The sequence below is a fragment of the Melanerpes formicivorus genome, unplaced genomic scaffold, assembly GCF_026170545.1.
Source record: "Melanerpes formicivorus ecotype bairdi unplaced genomic scaffold, bMelFor1.0.p_v2 SCAF_2, whole genome shotgun sequence".
NCBI classification, from domain to species: Eukaryota; Metazoa; Chordata; class Aves; order Piciformes; family Picidae; genus Melanerpes; species Melanerpes formicivorus.
In genome coordinates, this window is record NW_027142354.1 from 28,801,489 (window position 1) to 28,827,129 (window position 25,641).

The window sequence follows — 25,641 nt, forward strand, 5'->3', positions numbered from 1 at the left end:
TTACTTCATTGGAAAGGTTTAAAAGAAAATGCAAATTGTAGGCAATGGGCAGAGATAGGGTTTTGTAAATATCTTTCACACAGATTCTAGCCATTCTTTCGTCATTTGTGAAACAACAGAAAGAACCCCTACTCAACTATATAAGATATAAAGATACCAGTTTATCTGTTTACAAATGGTTAAAAAAATGCATAACCTTCTGTATGCACCTTCAGACAGCATATATAAGTATTCATAATATTGTCTTTAACTCAGAACTGGTACAAGACAGGTACAGGAAGAATCTGGGCTTTTTCGCATCATCTTCCAAACACAAGAAGATATTATTTCACATACTTCAGAAAGAGATGAACATTTCTGCACACAAAGCATTCAGAGTTGAACTTCTACACCTGAAATATAAGGAAAATCATATGAAGAAAAGACTAAGAAACTCTTTTCAGATGTAATCAAATACACCATCTGAGACTGGAATCCTTAAAATCCTCTTTAACCAATGGCATGTCAAGACATGCCTGCTTCGGACACAGTTAAGACATCCAGCTTCCATATTTTACATACCCTCCTAATTACATTGATATGTTTGGTTTCATATTTGACCTCTCTTGCTTCAAAAGAGTGCCAAGTAAAGCACTCCTTCTCTTAGGCCTGATACAGGAATTAGGCTGGAGAGTGTCAGGGATTCACAATGCTACTGCTCATACACATGCTAGAGTGACATACATCATTAAGCAGTACTATAAAAACATTTTCAAAATCCCCAGTGCAGATGTGAACTTTTTAATTTAAAGTACAGTCTGAGCTTGTCATCATGGGTTTTTTGAGCATTTTAAGGTTCACAATTCTTTAAAAGGTTCTTTAAAAACACACTATCAATAAATAAAAGGTCTGAAAGAACGGTGATTCCTAAGTGGTGGCCTTTGGGCCATTCCTGTTGATTTGGTTGAAGGAAACAGCAATGTCAACAAAAAAAGCAAAGTGACAGGCAGCCTGCATAAGGGTGTATTTCATTCCCAGACCTTTCTCAGGTGAGACACGAGTTTTTCCTGAGTGCCATCCTAAAGGCTGGATCACAGCCCTTCAGTCATCAGCACATTGGGATTTCTGGGTTCAAGGCAATGTATCTGGGATTTTTTGGGTGAGGTACACCTCCTGTATGTTTTACTTGGACAGTCAGGTTTAAATACCACACTGGTTTGCTTTCCTTTAGCACTGTTATTACAGCCTTGTTTGTGAAGCAAGAAGAGTAATCCATATGGAAAAATAATAGTATTGCAGACCTAGACAGCAGATGGTGTTATTAAATAGCTGGGCAAAGTCTAAGGTCATCATGCTCTAACAATTAACAAGATATATTGTGTATCACTTAACAGGTAACCTCCTAGTGTGGGATGTTTGCAAGGCCAGGCACAGAGGCAAGTGGTATCTTGTCCAAGCACAGATAACTCTTCCACTTAAACAAATATTTGGCAACCATTTTCTTGCCTAAATTTGTTGGCTACCAGCACATCAGATAGAAATAATGTGACTCTATTTCATCTCCTAAATTATTACTTCTTTAACCATCTACATAAGGTTTTAACTTGAGTTTGAGTGCTTATTGGTAGTTGCCTAGCATACAACTTAATTTATGAAAGCACAGAGAAGGGCTCAGGTGACATAGATCATCATGAGTCTCCCACATGTCCCTGACTGGTTCTGGCAAGGTACCATGCTTGTGAGGTGTACTCTCCAACAAGCTTTTGTTGTTCACAGAGGTCTTCACTTGTGGAGCATGTTCCATCTTACTCATGGGACCACTCTCCCAGGGAAAGTGCAGATTTATCTGGGTTGATAACATTGAAATGAAACCTCAGCAATATGTGTCAGTGTTGTCCTCATTGCATGATCTAATAAAATGTTCAGAGCGAGCTCCCTCTAAGGATTAATTTTATATCATAAAAACTACACTTTATCAATGTTTCCCTTAGTATCTGCCTAGCCACCCCTGAACTTTCCCTCTCAGCTGATGGGTGATTCTTTAATTTCTTTAATGGCACTCCCAGGTGTAAGAGCAACTTTGTGTATCCGCTCCTTTAAACGTATTCTCCCTGCCTTGTTCCTTCCCTGCCAGTATCTCTTAGAGGGTTTGCTGAGGCCAAGTGCCCACATCACCTATTAAACAGCCACAGCTGCTTCAGCCTAGCCCAGTTATATTTTTGTGTAAGCAGGGCAGCTAGCTCCCATGGGCATACCTGGTATTCAGAAAGGCTACTCCCCTGAAGTGCAGCCTGCCTTCTCTTCTGCCATTGCCTTACTTTAGAAGAGTAGGTGTGGGCACCCCCATCACTTTCAGCAATGTAGAACCTTCCATCTTCTCTCTGGACCTTCAGGGAAGCTATGGAGGCTAAGAATTGCTCTTTGTGTGAGGTTCTGGGCTTTCATTTAATTACTGTATAGTGGCAAGATGGGAACTAAAGCAGAGTCCTGCTCCTGCCAATACTTTCACACAGTATTTTTCCTCCATGGTAATTGTTCTTCTGCCAGGATCCATGAATTTGAGAACAAAGTACATTTTATTATTTACAAGGGTTAGATGACAAATACAAACAGATGGTGCAAAGATGACTCCTAATGCATAGTGATCAAGGAATTTAATATTCATGGGTAAAGGCCTGGAAGATTAAGTAAACAGATCCAAATATGCAGGGGAAAGTATCTCTTAACAGGGTATAAAGTCAGCATGATCTTTTGTGCCCTGTTACCTTTTGGGCCAGGGTGATTATCGTAAAGGGAAGGACTGGCCAAATTGTCCAGTGTTCTTCAAGTGTTCAACTTGAGCAGCATCTTTCTAAGGAAGCTCTCAGAAGAGGTTTTTGCAAGACCAAGAAAGAAACTTCTATTTTGCTAGTCGAGAGGGCTGCAGTGCTTGTGCATACTCCACTCTGCTGCTGCGGTCCTCATATAAAGCAGCCTTACATGAATGATGCTGCTGTTTTAGATGGGTCTGGCTGGATGACTTGCAATTACTCACCTGAGCAAGGGTTGTAGCACTGTAGTTTTGCCACACCACTTTGCCATTAATGATACTTCTCATTGTAGAAGCTGGGATTTCACTGGTGCTGTTTTCACATGTAGTCATCTTGCAGAAGGAATTTCAACACTGATGAATATTACAAGACAGGTCCTCAGTATGAATCATCCTGTCCTTCCAGATGACTTTTTCTTTCTGTTGTTTATATCAGAGGCAGGGAATTTTGATGCTTTTTTGTGCCTGTGACTAAAGGAGTCTTTCATACAAGAAGCAATTTCCCAACTCACTTAAGCTGTCCCTCTTTTTCCATTTATTGTTGTTGCTGTTTTCCTTTTGAGTGTGGGCAGCTAGTAAGATCTTTCTAAGGCACTACTGACTGAGTGCTGAATGTACAGAAGAAAAAAAAAAAAGGCAGAAGGAAGAGGGGAAGAGTTTATTGATGCATGTTTCTGGATTGTGGCCAAAAGTTTGCTCTTCAGCTTCAATCAGTCTTCCATTTTACTTGCCCAGATCAGGCTGTTGAACTAACAGATTATCTGGGGTTGGTCATTCCATCATCATAGGTGATCACTCAGCCCCAGGAAGGTGTGTGTGGAGTCAGAGGCTGTGGCAAGTGCAGGACAGCAGCTGTAAGGTATCTGGCTTCTTGCCTTCTCTTACAAAAGCCTCTTGCCAGTGCAATAAAGGGTCAGGATGCCACAGCCTACTGACAAATAGGAGAATCTAGGTGACGGGGTAGAGCTGGGGAAGGGTTGAGCTCCAAGCTGCAGCACACAAAGGATGGTGGAAAGCTGTGGATGGGCATGAAGGTGAGCTGTTCCCCTGGCACTCCACCACTACAGCTGCAGGAGGAAAAATGACACTCTAAACTCAACAAAAAGCAGTGCTGTTTCCATCCTCCTTCTGTAGCTGTAACAAACAAAGCTATTCCTATGTCTGCCTGTCAAACCACTGAAGATAGACACCTCTGGATGCTCTTTTTAGGCTCTTGCTGCTCTGCCATGCTTTCTGCACAGCACCTGTAAGTGCCCTCGAAATAGTATCAGGAACTTGAGTCCTTGTGAAGGATGCCATGTGACAAAAGGTGTATTTATTGCCACAACCCAAAGTCTCAGATTTCCAGAGGGGACACAGTGCTGCACAGGGAAGTCACATTGCTCACTGCAGCAGAGGCAGAGCATCTCCACATCTAGTACCTGCTTGAAAATTTGTCTGTCTCTGTAGATACATTTGGTTGATATGGCTATGCAAGCTGGAATGTGGCCCAAGATACATGGCAGAGAAACCTGCCCTGTGAATAAAAGCCGTTGTTAAGATCGATCCCATCTGTGCATGATTTCATCAGCTCCACAAAATGTACAGGACATTCATATGGTGAAGTAGACAGAGCTCCTGTTCTGAGAAAGAAGACCTTTCTGTCTGCTTTTCCATATGAGGAGGTGAAACCTTCTGTGATGCTATTGTTGCTCTTAACTATGAGATGGGGCAAGCTCTGGGACTACACTAACATCCTCATAAAAACAGCATTGCACAGAGAAGCATCAAAAGCACACCAAAAAATTTGGCATTGGCCTCTTTGCCTTCTTTTCCTTAAATACGGAGATGCTTAAAGCAGTATAAATACAATTCAGGCCAGCTAACGAGCAGTCCACAGTGCTGAAACACTCCTGCTGTCCAAACCAGTTCCCTGCCAACAATTTCATTTACAATATGTTTGGTGTGGGTTTTGGCAGAGTCAGCCTGAGGATTTTTTTTTTGGTCAGGCCTGCAAAACAGTTTTTCCCTGCCTCCACCCAAACGTGAGTGAGTCCTCTCTGCCACCATCACGCCGTTGTGCAGGATCAGCCTGGCTGTTTTGAGCAGAATTAGTCATAGGAGCCTCTGGAAAAAAGCCCAAAGAAGGATGATTCATTTTCTGTAAGAGTATTTGTGTTAAGGACACTGTAGGAAGACAATTTCTTCAGCATCATGTCCGGCCACTATTTTATCTCGTTTTCCCATCATGCAGTAATATCCCCAGTGATCACTACTTGTTTTCCTGCTGGAGAGGCAGCCTAAGGTGGCTACAAACAGCAGTAAAGGTAGATCTCAACGTGAACAGGTGCCCTGGAAGTGCTATCAGTCCTCTAACAGCGCTCTACTAACGTGCTTTCCTGCAGTGGCCTCATTTTTCTGGGTTAGTTTCAGTTTACTTGCTGCAAGTGTTGGTTAGGTTTGCAGAGGAAGCTGCTGGGGTGTGAGCCAGGGTGGTCCCTGATGCTGGCCTGCCCATGCAGCCTCAAGTCCAGCTTGCATTGGTGGCTATCCCAGTCTGCCCATGGGCACCAGCTCAGCTGCCCAGTGACAACACTTCTGGATAAGAAGGTTGGCAGATTTCTTGGGTAAGGAAAAGGGAGGGTTGGGTATGAACTGGGAGAGTAGCTCACATGGGTGCCAAAACAACAAATCTAGCAGGGTTAGGACACTTTTCTCCAGGCATTGAATCTGGTGTCAGGGATGGCTTGTGGCATCCTGTCTGCACTTCATACTTCTGCTGCCTGCTGCCCAGCTTAGGCAAAAACAGAGTAAACTGCACTGTGGAGCAGGTTGCTCTGCAAAGACAGCATTGGTGATAATGTACCTTAATAGTACAGCAATCCACTAGTCTGGATGGAGGTGTTGAGCAATACTGGAGGACCACATTGGGACACAGTGTCTGTTATCCTGGGACACATTACCCAGACATGCAGTCTGCCTGGTGCCATCCAGATAGGGCCCAGGACAGGCCTAGCCAACCAATAGAAAAAGAAAAAATAATTTAAACACACCTCCCTGCCCTTTTCCAAGTAGAACCCAGAATGTGAGAAGGCCTGTCTGCCTTTGTGTTTCCTGCCTCATTCTCAGAACATGTATTCCCTGGGAAATAGCAGTCTTTCACAGAGATGAATCATGCTCCCCCAGCAGAGGAGCTTTGTGAAAGACTCACAGGGTGTCTGTTCACCAGGCACTGTTCTCTAGATCTGCTGACCTCAGGGAACAACTTTGCCAGGTAAACCCTCCAAGCAAAGATTTAAAGAAGTCCCAAACCAGTAGCCTGCAGGGCTGTTATTCCTCTCTCCCTTTCTGCTGAATTAATTGTTGGAAAGGCAGCACAGCTGCTCAGCAGCCGAATACTCTATCCCCTCTGGAGAAAAGGCATTTGGCCTTGCCTCTGCATTTCAGTTCTCTGAACAGGTGTGTATGACCATCCCAATTCACCCTTGATTTTTGCTTGATATTCAGTAGAAAGAAATGTAACAGCTTTTGCAAGCGTGCTACCCCCGTGAGCCAACTTGCTCACTTGCTGTGCACGCCGTGGGCAGAAGCATCTCTACCCAGCTCAAAGCCAACCCTGAGATGTTTCCGGAGCCACCAGATGTCCAAGCCGTGGGGACTGCCTCAGGGGGCGGGAGAGGTGCAGTGAACCCCCAGGAGCGGCTGCTCCCAGCCCGTGTGGGGCAGGGCAGGAGCTGTCTCCTGCCCCCCGGGGGTCAGTTCTAGCTGAGTCAGCCAGAAAAGCGCTTGGAATCTCCTGGGCACCAGCGCCTGCCTCCACCCCCTCCATCGCTCGTCGCCAAAGAGTCAAGCCAGCCCTTAATCGGCGTTAGTTCTGCGCTGCTGTCAGCAGCGCTTTTGTTCCACTGGCGGGTGTTCGTTGCCGCAGGGCCGGAGCAGGTTAACCCCGGGCAGTGACTCCGAACGTACATCCGTGACCAGGACGCGGGAGAGCCGCGAGAGAAGGCAGCGGGGTGAGGTGGGCAGGGCTGCTACATGCGTGTCTGCAGGGTTTCTGTCTTCCCTTCTCTCATTTTGGGAAAAACGGTTGCAAATTTTGCAGACCATTCTAGAGCAGTCATACAAAGGGGAAATTATTTCTGAGCGAGGGAATTAACATCAGTCAATATTAAGTGCCTTACTAAATGCTAGCGACTGGTCTCTTCTGCAGATGCAGAGGTGGGCAGGGGTAGACTTAGAAAAGAAGGGGAAGGAGTCTGTGTGTTGCAGGAATCTCTGCAGAGGGAACCTGGCAGATAAAAAGCAAAAACAAAGGGGCGGACAGTGGGGAAATATGATGGAGAAGATGCATCACTTATCTTTTCCTGTATCCAAAAAAATTCCTAAGCATAAACTAAAAGCAATCACTGATCCAAAGGTAAGGACCAGCCTCTAAGAAGAGGCTGTGCTGCTGTAATCAAAGGGCCAAGGTTAAACCATTTTAGCTAAAGCACTGCATATGTAGGATGCTGACAGAAAAAACAAACCTAAAAATAATTTGGCTTTATGGCTTCCAATGAAGTATCACAAACACAGTGACTCCCTGGTGCAAAGTGCTGATCCTGTACAAACGTGTGCTTCCATTTGCTTACAAATTGTTGATGAGTTAATGCTATACATGCTGCCTTTCTGCTGGATAAGGCACAGTCTGTTTTCCAACAGGTGGTTTAATGCCAGGGAAAAGCACATGGCATGTAATTTTGGCTCTTCTAACAAGAATGTGACTGGAGGGTCACAAATAATCCTGATCAGTCTTATCCTAGCTACTGCCACTTTGCTAATTTTCACTTAAATCAAAGTTTTTTTTAGTTTAATTGGCAATTTCAGTTTAATATATGTATCAGTGCAAATGCTTCTGGCTCTTTAGCCCAAATATAACTAATTTTCCAGGCTGAAAGAAATGGTGTCCATGAACCTTAGGGCACCAACACATTCATTTTGGAAAGACCGGTCTTAGGTGGTAGAGGAGCCCCATGGTGTGTGGGATGAGCAGAGAGAACTTCCTTGAGGTGCTGGGGCCATGTGAGTGCTTTGGGCAGGAGCAGGTGAGAGAGCCATTGTAGGAGCCGCCAGACAGGAACAGCAGGTGGGAATCTTCCAGCCACTGAGTTGATGTGGAAACCTCCTCTGGGATTAATACTGCAAGGTGTGTGCTTGCCTGCACACTCACCCCAACCTACCCTCACCTGAGGTTTGAACAAGCAGGTCTGGGCAAATATTTCAGATGACAGAGTATGTGTTCTTTTCTGCCACCTCCAGGAGAGGAGCAGTGTGGACAGATGTAGGCGGCAACATCTTCATATTACAGTTTAATCCACACCAGCTCATGAGTCAAGCCTGTGACTCAGTCAGAAACAACTTGGCATGAGGGGCATGTATCTCCTGCCCCAGCTGCCTGCCCTGCCTGGACACAAGCTGCACAGTCGGTGCACCATTCTTGCATCACATGGATTTGGAACCATCCCTGAAAGGCAAACTGGCAGCCAGCTGCTGCAGTCCTGGGGTATGGCAGCCCTCCAGACTCAGCCAGGGACTGCAGGAGCAATATAGGCCACAGGATGCATGCATCCTCTCCGTGTCCAACCCCATATGAGCTACTCACAGTGTGGCCCAGAGACACACATATTCTCTAAATACTCTAAACTTTTTGCAGTGCAAAAGGAGGATGGAAACATGTTTGGTTTTGGTTTTTTTTTTTGCCACTAGTTGGTTTAAATAACTGTTTAGATAGTAAAAATTAAACCCCACTTGTCTTGCAGCTTCTTGAGGTTTTGCTTTTTCTTGAGATTAGCCTTTGATGACTGGAGAACATTTCCACCCATACAAGGTAAATCTTTTGGTGCTCTGAGGAAATGGAGTTCCTTTGAAGGCCTGATTTTAGGTGCAGAAGTGATTTTAGGTGCACCAATACTTTTGGCATTAAAGGCAAGTCTGCATTTTAAATGTGTTGCGTGCTGCAAAAAATTCTCTACCTTATACCAATCCCAAGGTTTGAATATTAATAAAGGACTTTCCCTATATGAACAGTATTTACTGCCTCTTGTCTTATTCCTGCCTCAAATTAAAAATAGCCTATTGCAGTACAGGAAAGTCTCATGGCACTGTAACTCCATGTCAATTGCAAATAATCACTTAAAAGTAATTTCCAGCACAACTTTCCTGTGGGGAGTGGAAATGATCTGAGCTGAGTGTGACTGAAATTTGAGGACTCCAGCTATATTGGTTTGGGTGCATGGGTGCAGAGCTGTTTGTCTCACTGTTTTCATGCTGCTGCCTTAATTTTAACTGCCAGGACTGAGGTGCTCTGAAGGACTCCATTGTTAGAGAAAACAGGGTATTAAATCTAAGTGACAGATTTTTATAGTAGTAATTTTTTCCCAAAATCCACAATGACCATGGTGGCTACTACTGTAAACACAGTGAGAGAGCAGGTGCCCCATGTGGTCCATCTCCTGCCTGCAAGGCAGTCCCATGGGGCTAGCATGCCCTCTTTGCCTGGGAGGAGGAGGGCAGGCCTGCTGGAGTGGCCTCTCAGGAGCTTTGTCTGTTATGAAAAGGTGATACTTGGCAAGTTTCTTCTGAGTTTTGTCCTTTGAAAGGACATTTAGTGTCACTGCCTTGCTTTGAATATCTGTTATACAGGAGGTTGAAAGCAGTGCCAAGTGGGACAGCAAGGTTTACTTTGTGTCTTTGAGGAAACCTGCCTCTCATTCCCAGCATACTGACATTATGTGCTCTCCCTCTCAGAGCCACAAATTGCAAACTTCTCCACAGCTTCCTACATCTCTGGGCTTTACAGGTATCATCTTTAAGCAGCCTTTGCCCTCCTGGGCTGCACCTGCATGGAGGACCAGCCTTTGGAGGGGTTGGAACAGGTCTGTGGCAGGGGCCTTTCTCAAGGTATCTCACCTTGACCCTTTCCTGCAGGCACTCACTTGGAGCTGGTTATTGCTTCTTTGAAGTCTGACATACATAAAGTACCTTTGTTTAGAACAGGAAAGGTATGAAAATACTAATGGTGACCAAAGTGACTGGAAAGGGAAACATTTCTAGTTCTCAGTTTTGTGTATTTTCCCAGCTGATAGAACTGCCTTTTCATGCCTGAGACAGCCTGTGACAATGGATCAGTAATGATTTCCAGAGATGTCCCCCATCACATCTCACTCAGACAATCACCCCAGGCCTTTGTCAATGAGCAGTCTTGGGAGGTTGTGGGTGGGGAGCTGGATGCTGGAGTGGTCAGCGCCCTGCAGAACACAACACACTGCCTTTAATGAAAAGGGTGATGCTGCCCATGTGTTTTCATGGCATGCGATGAGCAACTGGCATTGCCACACTTTCGTTACCTCTTTTATCACACTATAAAATGAACATTCCTTCCTCTTCTTCTCCCTCCCCCCTCCAAAGGTTTGCCAAATCTGGGAACAAGCAGTGAAGGGAGTTGTGTCCTTCAATGCCATCATGCAAGTCCCTCTTCCTTCCTGCCACCCTGTATACCCTTGATGGAGTGCAGGCAGCAACTGTGGAGTGGGGAGCCACCAGCCATGTCTGGGGTTTGTTTCGTTGGGGACACCAGACCTCTGGTCACACAACTACTTCTCTCAAGCTATTTCAAAGCTTCAGGCAGACTTGCAGGTCTTGCAGCCAAAGCACCCAGGAGATGTTGCAATGGAACATTTTTTTTATATAGCACAATCCGACTTTCTTCTGCTCCTCTTGAACCTCTCACTTGCGCCCACCCTTGCGCAAGTTGTGAGACAGCTTACATCTGGGACAAAGCTACAAATAATTTATCTTTTGGGTCGTTTTTAAATTAAATGAAAGCACAGCATGCAGAGGGACTGGGAGTGAGGCATCCACAACATGGGTGGCCCCAGAGGGCGTATGGGTCTGAGAGGGCTCATCTCCACTCCCACAGATGCTCATGCAGAAAGTCATTTCTCAGAGGTTTTTGGGGCAGGCGGTGGGAAGCTGAGGTCACACCCATTGCTTGCGCTTCCCTCTCCTGATTACAGGTTGTCTAGACTGAGAAGTACAGGGTTTGCTCTTGGAGCATGAGCAGAATAAGCTGTGACACACCATGCTCCATGAAGTGGAAAAGGGATGTCAGTGAGCCATCAAGGAGGCCTTCTCCTGTGGCTGGCACTGGCTTTACCTCTGCCATCTTCCTATGCCTGCCCAGGACACTGAAAAATAGCACAGTGTAGATCAGAAAATGGTGGTATTAAACATAAGTCATTTCAGAGCCACCACTGGCTGGTAAGAAAATAATTTAAAATTTAAACCGGTTCTGAAACTATCAACCACAAGTGGTTACAGGCTGGAGTGTTGTAAACCTGGATCATTTCCTCTTTTTCTCACAGCGACCCTGTCCTTGATTCCTCCTTTAGGCTGCTTTGGCAATTCTTGCACAGTAATAAAAAAGCATGACACAGCATAAGTTTTGCAGCTCACCTTGCCAAACAAAATTACAACATTAGTGTAGCTTCTTTGCCTTTGCATAATGAACTCTACAAAGGATCTTGAGAGAGGGTAAGCATCTGTGCCAAGATAAAAGCAAAAGTAAGAAGTACAAATGTCTGGTTTAAGGCAGTCTGCATTTAAAGTAATTATTTCTAAAATGACTTATCTTGAAACTGTTACAGACGGGGAGAGTCATACAGTTTCTAAACGTCTATTATGTTTTAAGTCTGCAGCTATATTGCTAAGATTAAAAAAAAAATAGATGCAATTTGGAGAGCTCACAATCATGGTGCAGCAGAGCAGCATCTGCACAACATGTGATGGAGCCAGGAGGAAGTGGGCTGCAAAAGATCTGCTTATTCCCCACTCATCAGGATCCCTCAGCATCATTTGCATTTTTAATGATGTTTGGGAGAGTCTTCATGTTATGTTAAATTACACTAACTGCAAACATGGGGAATTTGGTGTGTAGGGAGGCACTTGATTGAGCAAGAGGTATGCCCAGTTGTATTGCCTTTCACATCACCTTACTGTGATCCCTGTCCCTCAGGGACTTTAAAGAAGAGCAAGGACCTTGCTGGGCAGTCCAAGGGAAGGGAGGGATTTCCCTGTACCGAGAATGATGACAGGAAAAGGGGGAAATCCTTCAGTCTATGGTTCTGCCAAATCTGTTCCCAGAAAAAGGCAAAGAGCTGCCCCAACAAGTCCACTGTACTTATGCTTGCTACAAACCCATTTAATAGCTGAAATAAGGTTCAGGCAGCCTGAGTGGTTCAAATACAGAATATTAAAGGTGAGATCCTACTTCATGAATGCCAAAGACAAAACTCTCAGGAAAAGATCTGACTCTTAGTTTCTGGAAGTCAAACTAAATTCTTTAAGAGGAAAAAAGAAATAAGAAAACAAATGGATGAGGAAAATTTTGGCCATCAGTTGTGGCAGCTGGCAGCAGCAAAAATGACCAAGTAGAACAGAAATCCAGCACTCCCTTGCTTTTAGGCAGATGTGAAACCTTGTCATTCTTTACTATCACTTCCAACACCCTGTTGTGCAAAGTACTCTACAGCCACAGAGACAGTGCAATTCTGCCCAAAGTCCTTACAAAGACTTTTGCACAACATCTCTGCAGCCAAAACTGGTTTATTAGAAGCTTGCTTATCAGAAATTACATCCACTCATTTGATGGGCATTAGCTATGTTCATGTATTAAACACATTGACATATCATCTGCTTATCCTAATTCTTATTTGTCTTAATCATCTTTGCATTCACTGTGAAATGGTATGGTTGAGATTTGATCACATTTCCTAAGCACAGAAGACTTGAGCCAACAACATTTCTTTTGGTAAAAAAGGCATTAACCAAAATAAGTAAGTTATTCTTAGGTAATAAAGACAAAAGAAATCTCCAAATACAGTGGAAAAATAAGTCAGTGCTTAAAGAACAGCAAGAGGTGGAATCAGTGAAGCACTGCTATACATCTGACAGTACTCATCTTGCACAAGCCAACCTCAGACACCTTCCAGCTCTCCGTAGGCACCATTTCCCTGGGATACTTCAAAATCAGCTTCATTCTTGGGCCATCTCCCTGCAGTTTATGTACCCTTGGAGGCTGAGGGAGCACCTCCATGTCCCTGGCTCTGGAGCAGTGCTTCAAGAGGTGGCTAGCCCCCAGCAGACATCTCTGAAAAGAGTCAGAGACACTTCATGCTGAAACATGCTCGGCTCATTTCCTGCATGAAGCAACCACCACCCCACAGCCTTCAACCCAGCACAACTCTGTGGGTGAGTACATCTCCTTCGAAGCAGGGGTAGCTTTGAGTATGCATTCTGGTGTCTGAATAGGATTCATGGATCAACTTCAATGCTTCTGGGCATTAGCATCCCATTTGGGATTAACATTGCTTATTTTTACAGCAGTGGGGTTTTGGCAGCAATGGCTTTGAGCCAGCCTTGTCGTGCTGCTGTGCCTGGTGTGCCATGCCCACAATGCTGAGTGCAGGGCTGGCTCCTGCCCTACAACTAATAATGTAAAGCTTCCCATAAATCAAGTGTTTTGCAAAAGTGTGAGTGACTGATTTCTCAATGTGACTTAAATTGCCAAGGGAAAACATTTCAAATGTTCAATAATTTACGCCAACCACCTGTACTTTTAATGTACCTTCCCTTATTCCACTCCCTTGGCTTTACAGGATTCTTGCCATATTCTCGAAATTGTTTCCTTCCTCACTTCATCTCTCATTGCTGCTGAACACTCTGGTAATAAATAAAAGTATTGTATGGCTGGAGATTGTACTGGGGATGAAAAATAACATTTATTATTAAATAGTCTATGTGGGCAGCTGACCTTAGCATGCACTCTGTGTCCTTTCAAAATCAAGACTATTTGCAAAGTACTATTGCAAAATTTAGTTTATATTCTGCTATGCTTTTGATGATACTTAAAAATAAGAAAGAATTCTCAAATGCATTTTCAGTTAGTTTTTTCCATGCTGGCTTTTCACTTTAAACAGTATTAGCAAAGGCAGGCCTTCTCTTCATGGTTTAGTTTCAAAAGGTTTTAACTGTAAATCTGGAATATGTATCACATTTTACTGAAGAGCAGAAAGTGGTTTTTGTGTGTTTGTTTGTTTATATCTTTATTAACTGAGGATTATTTTATCTCCATCATGCCTCAGTTTCCTATAAGATTGTCTTTTTGGTAAGCTAATTCTTCAGCATGGACAAGATTGAATTATTGGAATAATAACAATTTTAGAAGTAATTGGGGAAAAGTTGGGGCAAATTGCCCTTCCAGATCCTTCTGCAAAAGTACTAAGAGCATGGTGATTCCTGGGACTGACATGTGGCTTTCAGTCCTCTCCTGGCAAAGTCAGAGAGAGATATGAGCAGTGAGATCTAGGTGCAGGGTTTGGGGCAGCTGGGTGTTCTAAGAGGAGCAGTGGAAAGTATATATCTTCAAACATGCTTTTGCCCAAGGTGAGTTACTTTTAGTAGATGTTTTGTTTCAGGAAGCTTGAAACGATGAGCTGGCACTGCTGCTTTTGATTTTACTTCAGGGAAGATGAGCTATAGGTTCAGGGGGTTCTCTGATTGCCAGTAGTATGATTTATTTTAACCAGAATACCATTTGGTTTATGTAAATATGCTAGTTGTCTAAGCCTCTAGGTATGTGTTTGAACAACATATATATTACCCATCCATGTCTTTCAAATCTTCCCACCTTTTTTTTCCACAGTTTTTTTGAAGCATTGTAAAGTCCAAGAGCATGACCAGGACTGTTCTTCAAACAAAGACAACCGGTCCTGAATTAGACCATAAAAGAAGGATGTGCTGTGACAGCATTTTGTAAATATTTATTTTCTTTTTCTTGAGAAATTGTCTTTCTGAGAGTGATCTGAGTAGGACACACAGCACTTAGTGTCACAGCTCACTCAGTCAGTGACTTGGGATTAGTTTATTCTCCTTGAGGGCTGAAGTTCTCCACACTTTCCCAAGGAGCTTCGTATGACTGAAAGAGCAACCATTGGAGGACACATCAGATCAATTGTTAGCTGAACAACAGAATTGAGGCTGCCTGCAAGGATACCAGCTATCAATGTATCATCATAGCTCTTCTATAACAGTGGAAGAGTGTTTTCTTTGTGTACAAATGTATCAAGAGTCAGTTATGAAGTTGTGCTCACATAGTTATTTGGAGTGTTAAAGTCAGCAGCTCCTTTACAAAGTACCTCAACCCCTGTGTAGACATCTATGAGACATTCAGAAGCTCTCTTTGGGTCTGGGTGCTCTATAAAGAAACATAATTTATTCTGAATTAATAAGTTGCTGCTTCACCCTAATGCCAAGACTTCATGTAGTGAAGCAAAACTACAGTGAAGTAATGAAATTAGTAATGTTATTAAAGTAACTTGCAGCAGAGTTACTGGCCACTGTGCCAACAATACTCACAGGTATTTACTTCAATACCTGAAGGGATGTCTGCAGGAACATACCAGAACCACAGACAACAGCCAAAAGGCAATTTTGTCTTCACCTCATTCAAGTGAACATTTCCAAACCAGCTCAGGGGCAAGCACCCAAGGACAGCCCCAGGCTGGAAGAAGGGCAGCTTGGGTAGGATGGTAGCAAAGGAGAAAGGACAAACAGCTCGCAAAAGGAAGTTTTGGCTTTGGAGGTATGCACAGGAAGGACCTTCTAGTACTAATGCAGCCAGAATGAGAAGTTATCAGGAACAGTGTACACTGTGTGCTGGAAAAAGCTGGCTGGAAAAAAAATTAATCTGCTCAGATGCATCTTGGTTAGCCATTGAGAAGCTGGAGGCTCTGCCTTATAGTGGGTACTCCTTAATGCTTCAGTGATGACAAAACATCTCTGTTTGGCCCAAGTGTCCATGTTTAAAAATACAATTTAATGTCAATACATAACTGAATAAAGAGTTCTAACAGTATGCTTACTACACACAGAATTTTGACATGTTTGTAAGGTACATTGTACAAAGACCATAAAAAAGTGCTAAGACAGACAGGACTGGCAAGTATTGTAATAACGTGCTTGTACTGTTCATGTTTTACACAAATTACACAAATGTTTCCACCACTATTAGACACATCTCCTGGAAACTAATGACAAGTTCATAGAAAGGGTCAGATAATTGTGAAAGGTGATCCTAATTTTTCCTGACACAAATAAGTGCTAAATATGCAGGGGCTCCTTTTTCTACTTCCATTTTGGTACTTGGTCTTGTGCCCTTCCCTGAACTGACTGCAGCTGCCATCTCTCTAGCTTCTTTCTGACTAGCTACTCTGTAAAATTCTACTCTAACAGAGGTGAACTGTTTTTCCAGGTGAAGGTGAAAAGCGACAGGGTTAAGGGTGTCCTCAAAGTGGTAGCAATCATCATTTCTAGATAAGGAAGCAGAGGGAAAAAAAGCAAAGACAAACTATTGGACTTTAAGGAGACACACTTTAGCTAGCTTGTGGTGTTAGTACACACAAGCCCAGAGGAGCAAATCCAGGGCAGAAGGAACATTTGGAGAGTTGGCAGTGCTCTGGGGAAGTTGTATGAAGGGCACAGTCACAAAAGATACAGAACTACTTGGCAGCTGCTCAGTACAGGGGCACCTTATCACAAGTACTAAGGGAAGCTAGTAAGGTATCAGATGGCTAAATCACAAGGTCTTCATTAGTTTCAGAAGTGCAGAGGAAGCACACAGAAAGTGGAACAAGGTCATGTTACTAAGTATAAAAGAAAAGCATAGGCATGGAGGAGAAACGTGAAAAAGATGTAAGTGATGCAACAAGCAGTGGCTATGAAGTACACACTAGTAGCAACAGGAGGGCCAAAGAAAGAGTTGGGTTTCACAAGGAGAAGGAGATGCTGAGTGATGATGCCAAACATGCAGAAGTGCTAGATACTGTATTTCTTCCGCTTTTGCTTAATGGTGTCCCTTTTAACAGAGCTAGCATAAACAGTCCAAGGGTAAGAACAACAGCTGCAAGAAAGAATGAGGAGGTTGACAGTGTCTAAATAAGTTAGATATTTTCCAATTGACAAGTCCTAAAAGCCTTATATGATACTGGGGAAAGCAGGTGAAGTCCACTCAGTGCCATCAGCACAGAAGCTGGGGTGGAGAAGATATGTTTCTGCACACTTGGAAAGCCAAACCTACCAAGGAGTGAAGAGATCAAGCATTATTTTCAGTTTCTGGAAAAAGTACTGGAAGTGGTAATTGGATAAACTATTTCCCACTATCTAGAGGACAACAAGGAGATGAGGAACAGAATGCACTCATTTGACAAGAACAAATTACATCAAATCAATCTAATTTCATTCCACAGTAGGTCTTATATCTTGATTTTAATAAGGATTTTGCCATCGTCTCACCTGACACTTACATGAACCAAGTAAAGAAACACAGCTTAGAAGAAACTGCTATCAGAGGAGTGTACAGCTGGTTGGGAAACCAGACTAAGAGCAGTTACAAATGCCTCACTGTCAAATTGGCAGTACGTATCAAATGAAGTTTGAAGCCATCTGTTTTATGTCTGGCAGTGTACTGTATTTTTGTTAATATATTTAGGAAAAAAAAATCACAAGAGTAGGGAACGCATAAAATTAGCACAGGACACCATGAAGAACAAGCACTTTGGAGAACAGGAGGAGAATGCAAAACAATCTTGACAAATGGGTAAAAGGGAAGAGGTAGGGAAAAAGCAGAGCTCTGCTTTCATGTAGGCATCATCAAAGGCTACAAGACCAACTGAGGAGCAACCAGTACCACAGCAGTTCTGCAGAAGAACATCAAGGGATGACAGCTCAATGTGAATGAGCATGGTCATGCTGCAATAAAAAACGAAAGTTCTCTCATGAAGTGTGCAAACAGAAATACAGTTAGTGATAAACAGGAAACCATTCTTCCCCTGTTGTCTATGCTGTAAAGGTTTCATCTGAAGTGTCATCTGTGAAGCTTTGGCCATTGCAGTTGAGGGAGACTGAGCAGAAAGTGCAAAGGAAAGCAGACACCAGAAAAGGTATCAGGTGAGAAAGGATGAATAATGTAACACTGAAAAATCATACTGGTAAGATCATCTGTATCAATATGTGGAGGCAAGGAAGATATGGTAGTAGTCATCTAATATATAAGACAGGAAGGGAATGATCTTATTTCTAAGTCCATTTGTGTTTCTAGAGTAACAGCCTAAATTAGAGCAAAAGCCCTTCCCAGAGCAAAGACCAGTAAGCACCAGAGTAGTTTCCCAGAGAGTCAAAGAATACACATCAAAAGTTTTTGCGGACTATTGTGATCCCACCTGGGGCTCCAGGTGGAGCAGTTGGGCCAATCAGTGATCTTGCTAACCCTACCTCCAAAAATTTCCATGACTGGATAGGCTTTGGGCTTCAGCTCACAGCCTGCATCTGAACATCTCCAACACTGACAGCCATTTCTCAGTACAGAAAACCAAACCAAACAGACTAATTGTCTCTTTAGCTAATGAAATGGCTTTGGTTAGAAAGAAGACATAAACTCAGCATGAATCAAATAATTTTAATACAGTGGGGGTAATGTTAGAATTTGTGTGCAACCTACTTGGTGTTGTCCCACCCACAAAAGTGCATCTCATTGCAAGCTTTTGGGAATCTGATGCTGTGGGTTTCCTCTCACAGCTTACTAAGCAACACCATGGCTCCTAATAAATATCCTTGCACTCTTTCTCCTCTTTTACTTTCTTAGTAACCTCAGTTCTAGTTTCCTGTGGGTACTATACTGGTGTGGCAAATGCTGCCTATTTGCTGCCTTTAGTAGAAATTCTTCCCTCAGATGCCTCTTTTGACTGCAATATCTTCAACATCCACAGTTTTTCTACCTTTCCTTAGGTGTCTAGAAATGCAGATCTGTTTTCTTACAACCCAAGTTATCCCTCCCCTAAAACCTCCAGGGGTTTATATGATGCAGTTTTGTTGCCCCCTCTGCTTGTTAACTTCTCCTCTAGCTTTGGTCTGTTCATGGGACTCTATATGCCACCTTAGGCATCCACACTTTACCACCCAAAGTCTGACAGACATTTGCCTGGCTGCCTGCAAAGCCTAGCACTAGGCACAGGAAAGGGCAACTCCCTCTCACCTGAGCAACAGGTCTCATAGTTATCAGCAATCCCATTTAAGTCCTATCTCTCATCCAGAGATATTTTCTTTCTCTTATCACCAGATTAATTTCTCTTTTCTCATAACCCAGCCTCCTACTGGCATGACAAAGTAGGAGGCCAAAACATATATGCTAACTGTAATGAAAATACTATTTTTGCTGAAATACTCTTTACCAATGACAACCCTCAAAGACATGTGTTGATTAAGGCAAAACCCATGATTCTGGCCCAGAACTGGAAGAGCTTCTAAGGATGAATGCTGGATCTCTGCCTACTACCTTGACACTGGAGGTGGCTAACCCTGCTGAGCAAAGCAGGGTTACAACACAGCTGTTTGGATGTTTGTTCTCCATATTGACCTTGCAGGAGGCATAGGTGGGGATTTGGCCCGATTTGGTGGGGAAAGTCTTGCCCCTGGTATGTAATCCCCAGGGTATGGGTTGCTTGATGCATTTCAGTCTGACTTGAGCCTCTCCATCTCCCATTGGAAAGCAAGATCAGCCAGCCCTTCAATTCACTAGCTGCTCCACCAAAACTTTTCCAGAAGAGGCTTTTGTATTCCCCTCTGCCTGCTAAAAGTAGGGGAAGAAAAGAAAGATTGCGGTGATGCTGCTTCTGTCAGCTCCTTACTCACACTCTCCTGAGATGGAGGAAATCTCAACGTGTTGCTCACCAGCCTGTGAGGGAAGCTGGGAGCAATTCCTGCAGGCATCTGCTCCAGTGCATAGAAGCAGGATAGTCCAGTGGGCTTTTGTGCCTTTGTCTGTGGGGAGGAAAGGAAAACATTTTCCTTCCCTCTGCTATGAGATGGGAGGAGAAGAGACCACTAAGCTTCACCTTCCTTTCTGTGTGCTGCTGGGGCTTCAAGATGCCAGCACAGCCAGCAAGGGCGTGTGAATGTCTGACACACAAACCAATAGATAAGAAATGGTTTTAGAGGCCACAGGGGGGATAAAAAGTGCAAAATTAAGGAACTAGAAGCTAGGAATATAATTTTTTCAGGTGGGCCTAATAGGGTCCTGTTTTTTGCTAGCTATCACTATAATAAAGTTGTGAAACAGAACGGCAAAGGGTAACTAGATATACACTCTAGAGGAAAGGAAAATTCACAATCTTAGAAGGAAAGTAAAACAAGGGAGGAGTATATTGAAGCTGGATGAACTGTCTTTTTTATTCCTTGATAAAGTTATACCATACAGATGGTAGAAATTTAAAAGGCACAAAAGCTTGGATTAGTGAAAAATCCCATGACAATTAAAATTGCATTTTGAGGGGTTCTGCTCAAAGCCATGCCATGTGGAGACAAGAGGACAGAAGACATCATACCATGAATCAGAAGATACCACAGCTGGGCCAGCTCAGCCCCCAGTGCAGATCTGAAGCTGTGACCCAGCCTCTGTCACTACCAAGCCCAGACAGTGTACCCTGTGGATGTCAAGAAGGGAAATGATGCCTGTTCAGTGCTTTGCAACAAATGGAAAAGTCCTCAGGTCATTTGCTTACAGGGCTGCTGCCTCAAAGACTGGTAGCAACAGCCACAGCCACTTAGTGAAGTTAAAGGCAAACAGGCCTTGTGTGAATATGCCATGACACTGAAAATACCGCTGGGGAAGGAAAAAAAGTGTCAGTGCTCAATTTTGACTGCAAAAAAATCACTTTTATAGGTGTGTGCAGAGGAAGTTTTAAATGCTGTTCACTGACTTCCCACTAGCAGAAAGGGCTGTGAGGTGTCTAACTTCCAGCACAGCACACACATGCAGAAGACAGGGAAGGTCACTCATGCCATCTATGTCTATCTGAGGCCCCCCATCAGTGTCACCTCCAGTTCTGATATACCAGAAAATGTGCACCCTGTGAATCCTGCAGTGCCAGAGTCAGCCATGGCCTAGAAACATCAGATTTTCTGCATTCACAGCAGGCCAAGAGTATGAGCCCACCATACACATGTGCCTGAGCACCCCAGTCCACCATGCTGAGTGGCATAGGATGGCTGAAACCTGAGGACAGTGCCATAAGCCAGCTAGGGGGCAGTGGACAGGGCACATCTGTACTGGAAAAGGCTAAGCTGAGCTCTTTCAGAACTATATTCAGCCCCTCTTCACTCCATTTTGGAAAGTCTTCCACTACATGCTCAGCAGCTGTTTGTGTGGTTGACTCCATTGGTGTGTTGCATTTACAAGCCACCTTGAAATCAAATGGAGACACTGATAACCACAAAGCTGGAAATGCAGACCGCAATATGCAAACAAAATATTCCAAAGCCTCATAAAGGCCAAGAAATTGAAAGAGAAGAAGAGCACATATGAATATGACCAAAGAAGGTAAAAACCATTATGAGTGCTGTTTGGTGCAAACAGAAGAAACTCTCTCTATTAGGCAATTGAGTATGTGAAAACCTTGGGCTAGTTAACAACATGCAAAGCATTACATGCATGCTGGGAGGAAATGTGGTCTGAGCATTGCCACAGTTCAAGAGTGCCCTTTTATGCATTTCCCAGGAGCCTGGACAATTACTTGAATTTGTATGAGAATTTCAGACTGCATCCTGCAGGAAAAGAGAGGGCACAAGGGAGCCAGATGGTTGAGCTGACCCATGACCGCTGTTCTCAGGTGAAGCAAGAGCAGACAAGGAAGGATCTGGTGGAGGGAGGGAAAAGCAGACTGGAGGCAGATCCTACCATGCACTGGACTGCTGCTCTTCCCTCTCCCACCATGCTCCCTCTTTCCACCGAGCCAGCTTCCTACAAGCTTTGTTCCTCTGCCACCTTGTACATCACATTAGTAGATTTCTAACCCTAGTAAAAAGCACCATACAAACACGTTCCCTGAGGGACAGGTACAGAAACCTGCCCATTGCTCAGTGCTGTTTCTCCATGCAGGCACCTCCTCACATCCCTCTGTGGAGCTGTAGGGTCTCTGGCGGCAGAAAGTTGGCTTCTAACATCTGCCCTTTCTTTGCAATCCCCTGTTTATGAAACTCAATAACCACCACACCAACACACACATTCCCCAAGGCTATGGATTGAAACTCTGGCACTGAGGAAAGAGTTATTCATCTACCACAGCTAGTAAGTCTGCCCACCAACCTACATCATGCCAGCGGCATTAAAGATGGGCAGCAGATCTGAAAGGCTCAGTGCAGACACCTGGCCTTTACTACAGGGAGAGCACAGGGTGGAAATATGCCTACAGGAAGGTGTTAGTGGCAGGGACTTAGGCTGGTGCCTATACTTGCCCTAAGGCAGCTTCTGTGTTCCAGCACTACAGAAATGATGTCACAGCACTGGTTCTGTTGCAGTGCTGGAATCCAGCAGCATTTTCCACCCAACAAGCTGCACAGCACACCCACATGTGAGGCAGTGGTCCCTGAAGGCTGAGGCTTTTCTTCAGTTTCTGTTGCCAGAACAAGAAAATGAAGAGGAAAACCACAGAAGACAAAAGTCAGTCAAAGCACTGCTGAAAAATATCAGTAGTAGTAAGTATTAGGATTAACCTTGAGTGTCAGAGGCATCGATGCTTCTCTTTTGAGCGTATGAGTCATTTTGTGGGTATAAGAGCAACACACTCCATAATCCCTTCTGTATTTGGCTTTATTGGCTTATTGTGCAGAGCCATTAGAATCAGGATTGTCTCTTATGAAGCTGTTAATGGGATGCAAATTACATGAAAGAATTCTGTGCATCAATAGAAAACAACCTAGTAATAAGTTTTTGCATTAAGTTCTGCTACAAAAGATATACTTTGAAAGAAGCAAAAATCCTGTGTGAAGAAGAAATACACTCACCACGGACAAATGAATGTCAGGTTTGGAACTGGAGGTGACTTATCTCAGAGCTGCTTGGATCCCAAAGAGCAGATGTGCCTTCAATTACTGAGGTATGATGAAGTAGTAGTTCACACAATATCATGGCTAGAACCAGGTGAGAACATGCAGTGAATGTTTTATGCACTGCAAAATGCTGTTTCAGGCTGACCAAGCCTGAATCTGTGCAGAATTCAACAAAGAGCCATTGCTAAAATATGTATGTTGTTTGAATAAAATGATAAGTCTAAGCAGTTTTCTCTATGTAATGCACTTCTACTTTTCATGCTGCGGTGGTGCTTCAAGAGTGAAATCTGATTTTCAGTAATGTAGAAACACCTAGAACTAGCATGAAATGCTAAGCAGTATATCAAGACAAATGTTGTGCTTAATCTGCCACATTAGTTTGTTTTGGGTTTTTTTTTTGTTGGTTTGGGGGTTTTTTTTGCCCTTTTGGTGTTGAAATCAGTATCATTGTGATTTCAGTCTGTCGATACCAGCAAATATGCAGCTAGAATGAAATTCTTATTAGTGTTCAGCTTATGCCACCTAGCACAGCTGCCTTGCCCACATGGCATAAGCAGCAGTGCCTCCAGCACCAGCATGTACTGTCCATCTCCCACATCATGCCATGGACATGCCTGTTCTGTCTCCATTCCTGAGTGGTGGGAAATACCAGCCAGGCAGAGCTGCACATGTGAATGCCCTCCAACTTGTCTGGTGGCAGTGGTCAGACCTGGGGGACACCCACCCACTATGCAGAGCTTGTAAGAATGAGAAGAAAAGCAGCATTGCTGGAATTCCTTGTGCTTTTTCCTGTCTAAGCCACACATGCACAACAGAACCCAAGAGTTCCCTCCCAGGAATGTGACTCTGTCCCAGGAATGAAAAACCAGGCTTCTCCTGAAATAACATCTAGCTCTTGCTTTGCCGCCTGGTGGGCTTGGTTGATATACATGGAGGAGCCTAAATAAAGAAGTGCTGAACTCATTGCCCAAGCTTTTCCTCACCACTGTCTGCATTCTTTTGCATGCATTAAAAAACAAACAAACCTGTTTCCTGACAGCAGAGAGGAAAAAAGCAGGGCTGGATTATTTGGGTTTAGCTTTTTTTTTTCACTCGCAAAAGGCAGTTGGATATTATAGGAAGAAGCAGCTTTGAAGGATCAAGACAGAGAGATTCAAGTGGCTGGTAATAAGCAGATGTTATGGGAAAGCAGAGCAAACAAGAAATCTACGATCTCCTTCTCTCAGGAACTGGAGGAAGGAAAGAGAGATAGGGAAAGAAAAAGGATTCAGCACTGCTCTACCAGACAGATTTTAGAGAAAACCCAGCATATTCCCAGACTGGCTCAGAGACTTGCCTTGGACAGGCTGGTCAGTTGTCAGCCAGAAGGGCTGGGGGACACAATTGGCTGTTTTTAGCTCTCTGATATTGAGCTAAAAGAAAGGTTGAATACAGGAGCCCACAGCAAACAGCAAAAGCTGCCTACAGACGATGACCAAGGGACAAACACAGTGCTGGAGGCTGCGCCACCCCTTGGCTCAAGGCTGGCCAGCGGCGGGAAGTGCCTCACATCCTCTTCTCCACATTGTTCTCCCAACTCCTCCGGTGGCTGGGAAAGTTTCATCCAGTGATTTACCCTGTCCTCACCCTGCAGCTGGCCGCCCTGCCACTATTGATTCACTTCCCCAGGCATTTCTCTTACTGTCATGCTCTTGTGGCATCAAAGCAGCCACTAGTCTCAGGGAGGGGTGCAGCTGCAGCCTGCACACTGACAGAGGAAACTTTTCCTGCATATTAACATTTTTCAACTGCAGGGAATAGCAGCAGCAAGAGTGGGGGTAAATGAATGCTCAGCCGAGGCATAGGTGGATTTAAGAAGCACTACTGCTCTTTATGGGTGAGGAGACACATTTCGACACCCAGTGCCACTCCATTATGCATAAGGCTGTTTCCCTTCCCTCTCAACAGAAAATAAAGCTTGTCACACTGAGAGCCCTGGCTTTAGATGTATAATTGGCTCAAATTGTATGTAATGACCTTGTTTGGTCTATTGTGCAAAACAAAGGTTTTCCTCTCCAGCTTGCACCAGAGCAGGTAGTGTGTTTACAGTGCAGTCAGGGTGACCTGACTTGGAGCCATCCTGATTTTGTTCTTCTATTCACAGAAACAGTGGGTCCTTGGGAGAGTGTTGGTGTCCTGCAGGACAAGAATGTGTCTTGCTGCCAGACAGCTATGGGTGATTGCTAACATGTCATGTCAAGATAAGTACAGGCAATAGTGTGGTGGACCACAGGCCAGCTTTCAAGCACAGAGCTTTAACACCAAGGTTACAATTAAACCTCACCTAAGGCTGGCTGTTTAAGTAAAGCAAGTCTTGTTTAACTGCAGGAAGGAACATCATGTAATAGAAAACTAATTAGGTTGAACACTGCCTGATGTAAAGCTTATAGTTTATGGATTAACAGCAAGAACTGACACCATGAACTGAGAGCTGGTCTGGAACTGCCTGAAGGGGGAAAGGGCACATTGGTAGTTAATGATTTTGAGCACCAATGGGATGCAATTACAGAAAGACCAGTGCAATCCCAGTATGCACTGGAGAGTGCATCCATCAGAGAAGATAAAATACAGATACTGATGTGCACAGACAGGTACTTGCTTATGGGTGTAAAGCAAAAGTTTTCTCTCTGGCAGAGCAGTTCTGGCAGTTCTGGATCAGCCCAACAGCCAGAGCACTAAGTACGAGATCCACAGCAAGATTCATGACAGCCAGGTTGGATCAGGACAAGAGCAATGAGAGGCAGGATCTACCATGAGAGAAGCCAGGATTCAGGAGACATTCTTGGTCATCCCATGAGCCTAGGGAAAAAACAGAAGCTGAATGGAAAATTTGCATAGCTGTTTGAACTGGAGAGTTA

The 25,641-nt window shown here is 44.0% G+C and overlaps 1 protein-coding gene across 1 annotated transcript in view; it reads right to left on the reverse strand.

The window, feature by feature from the left end:
* LOC137449277 (uncharacterized) overlaps positions 1 to 25,641 on the reverse strand; it is a 141,689-nt gene that overhangs the window by 5,710 nt on the left and 110,338 nt on the right. The window lies entirely within an intron of this gene.